Source organism: Sinocyclocheilus anshuiensis, unplaced genomic scaffold (genome assembly GCF_001515605.1).
Source record: "Sinocyclocheilus anshuiensis isolate Anshui unplaced genomic scaffold, SAMN03320099.WGS_v1.1 scaffold1154, whole genome shotgun sequence".
Lineage (NCBI taxonomy): Eukaryota > Metazoa > Chordata > Actinopteri > Cypriniformes > Cyprinidae > Sinocyclocheilus > Sinocyclocheilus anshuiensis.
In genome coordinates this window covers 1,515,760-1,520,714 of record NW_015542345.1, presented here as the reverse complement: position 1 = coordinate 1,520,714, position 4,955 = coordinate 1,515,760, and positions in this window count along the sequence as shown.

Sequence of the window (4,955 nt, the reverse complement as noted above, 5' to 3'; positions counted from 1 at the left end):
TTAAAATTCAGCGCTTGTGTTTTTATATGAATGTATAATTGAAAAGAACCGACCGTCTTCAGAAAAGCTTTGATGTTATTTTCATTTCGAGTTTTGATTACAGCCGTTACCGGGGAAACCGCTATATCTCCGATCAAACAGCGCCTCCTGCTGGCAGAGAATGAATTTGCATGTGCAAGTCTGTGGGAAACACTGGTGTCTGTCAACAAACATAAACAAAAAGCATGCTTCAGAACTGTTTTAAGAAGGTGCTTTGAGCCATGTATTATTACTATGAATTAGGCTACTACTACTACTACTACTAATAATAATTATTAATTAAATTATAATTATTATTACTACTACTACTACTATTACCACCTTGTGCCCTGCAATAATAATTTACTAAAACTCGGTTTTGACACTTAAATTAATTGTTTTGCCACTTTTGCACTTTATTTTTTTTTAAAAATGAATGTTTATTTGTTATGCATGTTATGTATGTTTATTAAAAACAAGTTTTGTAATAACCAATTGTTCCAGTCCGGACCTTTGACACTGATGAAAATTCAGATTTGGACCTTTGAATGTAGACTTTGAGCACCCCTGTACTAGACCGTCTCATTCTAGCATTTAATGCCAAGGAGGACTCTAGCCTACAAGCCTCTGAAGGACTGAATTAGGAAGGACATGTCCCCTTCTGGTCACTGTAGTAGTCCTCGATACATAGACCTATAACATTGCTGGATTTGTCTGATGTCAAAACATGGGTGGGCACACCTATCAAAGCATCACTGGACTTCTTCAGGTGACTGGGTAGAGTCAGTAGCCATGTTCATACAACCCCAATTCCAGATAAGTTGGGACGTTCTGTAAAATGCAATAAAATCAAGAATCTGCCATTTGTTAATTCTCTTTCACTTTTATTTAATTGATAAAAGTAGAAAGAAAAGATTTCCAAAGTTTTCACTGACCAACATAAATGTATTTTGTAAATATGAACAAATTTAGTTTTTGACGGCTGCAACACATTCCAAAAAAGTTGGGACAGAGGCAAAATAAAAGTGAAAAGGTTATAGAATATCCACGTTAAACTGTTTTGAAACCGTTCACAGTAAGCAGGTGAATTGGTAATAGGTCAAGGTATCATGTTTGGGTATAAAAGGAGCATCTCAGTCTTTGCAAGCAAAGCTGGATCATGGCTCATCACTTTGTGCCAAATTTCACGAGAGAAGTGTCAAATCAAAAATCACATTTGGCAATGCAAAATTGCAAAGAATTTAGGTCTTTCACCAAGTACCATACATAATATTGTGAAAAGATTCAGGGAATCCAGAGAAATCACAGTACATGTAGGGCAAGGCAGGAAACCTCAGTTGAATGTGCTTGCTTAGACCTCAGATGGCATTGCATAAGAAACTGTCATGCTGTGGTGTTAAATATAGCCACATGGGCTCAGGAGTACTTCAGAAAACCACTGTCATTTACCACAGTCTGCTGCTGCATCAAGAAATGCAACTTGATGAGCTCTAGCCCATCTCAGATAGTCAAAAAGACAGTGAAAATGTGTGCTGTGCTCAGATGAGTCCACATTTCAACTTGTTTCTGGGAAAAATGGATTTTGAGTTCTCAGTCCCAAAGACCAAAAGGACCATCCAGACTTTCATCAGTGACAAATGCAAAAGCAAATGTATGTCATGGTATGGGGGTGCAGCAGCGCAAAGAGCATGGGTGACTGGCATATGTGCAAAGGTACTATTGACATGGAGGCATATATTGGGATTGTACAGAGATATATACTGCCATCAAAATGATGTCTTTCATGGGAAGTCCATGGTTATTAGATCAAGACAATGTCAGCTCTCATTCTGCATGTTCTACAACAGCATGGCTTCGTAGACTCAGAGTGAATGTGTTGGCATACCTGCAGTCCAGATCTGTCTCCAATTGAAAATGTATGACCAGTCATGAAAAGGAGAATCAAACAACTACGATCACAGACTACTGAGCTTCTGAAGTCTTGTATCAAGCGAGACTGGACAAAAGTTTTGCTTGCAAAACTTTAACAATTAGTATTCTCAATTCCCAACCAATGAAACATTGTAATTAAAAGGAAGGTTGATGTGACATAGGGTTAAACATGCCTCTATCCCAACTTTTTTGAAGTGTGTTGCATGCAGCCATCAAAATCAAAATGTGTTCATATTTACAAAATACATTTACGTTGGTCAGTGAAAACTTTGGAAATATTTTCTTTGAACTTTTGTCAATTACATAACAGTTAAAGAGAATGAAGAAATCACAGATTCTTGATTTTATTGCATTTTACAAAATGTCCCAACTTCTCTGGAATTGGGGTTGAAATCCCAGTTATTACCTTAACTGTCTGTTTCTTGGAAATATCTTGGCAAACAGCTAATAACAATTGTGGAAAAACAATATTTCCAGTAAGAAGAAAAACAAACACTCCCTCCAAAATCTTTAAGTAAGGAAATGACAGCTATTGTACTAAACTGAGTTTAGCTGAAATACATACCAATAACCTGAAGGGGGAATCAGCGATCCACCATCAAATGAACAGAGCCAGCCAGCAAGAAGATAAAATATAAATATAATAATATAAATGTACATATTACAAAATATGGCAGCGCTAAAGTAATTTTCACTTTAATTTCTGCTATCAAATGAAATTAAATGACCATAAAATACGTTTTTTTTTTTTTTCTTTGCGTTCATTAAATGTCACAATCTGGCACTACATCGTGAGTGCATGTATCTCTAAATGCAGTTGTGCAGGACCCTCTTCTAGACCCACACACAATACAAAACAAAATTCCTCTACTTCCAGTCTCTGCAAAATAGGAATACTTTTTACAAAACTTCATTTCCAAACACATGCTGCTGGCTCTCTCTTCATAACATTGGGCTTAAGGTCCCTTGACTCTGGAGGCTGTCTTTGTATTTCATTGAAATCATTTGAGGATTCTCTAGCATGACATCTAACTTCATTTTTCCCCTACTTTTGTAGTTTACACAAAAAATTATCTTGAACCACTTACGTTAAAACTACTGCAAAAGATTGATACAAGATACAAGTTATTCAAAGAGTTTAACACATGAAAACAGTGAATGTTGGTGTATAAGGTATGTATAATTTGCATAGGCTACCTTTTTTCTTAGAGTATAAATTATGATCATTAAATCTAATAATGCTTCACTTTGTCATACAGGTTCTACCGGTACGGCGAGACAAAACCAATAAAACCCATTACAAACGAGGCATTTGTTGCATTCAGTGGGGACATATTTACTGATTAAAATGACTTATACTGTGTTTTTACGAGTTGCGTTGCGTATCTCGCCGCTTAAACATAAAACCATGTCTGCATTTGTGATCGGAGAAACGACAAGCGCTACTCGCATTTGAATCATCAGTGGCAAATTTGTATGCTACTCTGCAGGTTCAGGAAACAGTCCTCCATAAAATGTGTCATACCCTGCGGGCTTGAGTGAGGAACGGCAGGCAGACTTGAGAATGGCGCGGCCGGCGGGCTTGCAGCAACCACATGTGACGACCCCGGGCTGGACTCCGCTTCGTCCACGGTGAAAGCCGATCCGGCGATCCACAGCGCGATGTTGATGTATTTCCTCACTGACCAGCACGGATCAGCTCTAAGCATGACGAAGGCCACGGATCAGCTCTAAGCATGATTTAAGTGATTTCTTGATTCAACAGGTCTGGCAGTAATCAGGCCTGGGTGTGGCTAGTGACATTTAACTCAGCTTTCTAAAATAATGTGGTTAATCACAGTTCTTTCATGATTTATTAGGAGGGGGCAATTAATTTTTCACGTAGGGACAGGTATGTTTGGACAGCTTTTTTCCCTTAATAAATGAAATCATCATTTTTTGGCATAAAAGAAAAATCTATAATTTTGACCGATACAATGTATTTTTGGCTATTGCTACGAATATACCCGTGTGACTTAAGACTAGTGTTGTGGTCCAGGGTCACATATATATGTGTATATATATGTGTGTGTGTGTGTGTGTGTGTGTGTGTACACAAGGTAACTTCTTGAATTAGATGTGCTGCTCTCAACCTTTCCTGAGGATGGTACTCCCCTAGTTATGCTTGGAGACTTCAACATCCACCTAGATAATCCTCAGGCTGCAGACTTCCACACTCTGCTTGCCTCTTTTGATCTTAAGAGAGTGTTAGCTACTCACAAATCAGGCAACCAACTGGTGTGGCACAAATCAAAAAATCCTACTGACCTTAATGTGTATCAGTCACTCCTCTCTTCCTTCTCTGCTAATGTCCCTCCTTTGTCCTCCTCCTCCCCCTCCTTCATCAACTCTAACAGCTGACGACTTTGCCACGTTCTTCATTAATAAAATTACAACCATCAGTGCACAATTTTCCACACCGCAATCTGTCAAGCGCATCTTACCAGCAAACATACACTTGTTCACATCCTTCTCTTCACTCTCTGAGGCAGAAGTCTCCAAACTCAACCTTTCTAATCATTCTACTACTTGTCCTTGATCCTATTCCATCTCATCTCCTTCAAGCCATTTCTCTTGCAGTTGTACCTGCATTCACTCACATCATTAACACATCCCTTCACACTGGTGTTTTTCCCTCAGCATTTAGACATGCTCGTATAACCCCACTACTTAAGAAACCCACCCTTAACCCATCTCTTTTAAAGAACTACAGACTGGTTTCCATTCTTCCTTTCATTGCAAAAACACTTGAACGAGCTGTGTTCTACCAAGTCTCTGCCTTTCTCACACAGAACAACCTCCTCGACAGCAACCAGTCTGGTTTTAGAAGTGGACATTCAACCGAGACTGCCTCGCTCTCTGTTGTTGAAGCCCTAAGACTGGCAAGAGTGGATTCCAAATCTTCTATACTTATCTTGCTGGATCTGTCCGCTGCTTTTGACACGGTTAACCACCAGATTCTCCTT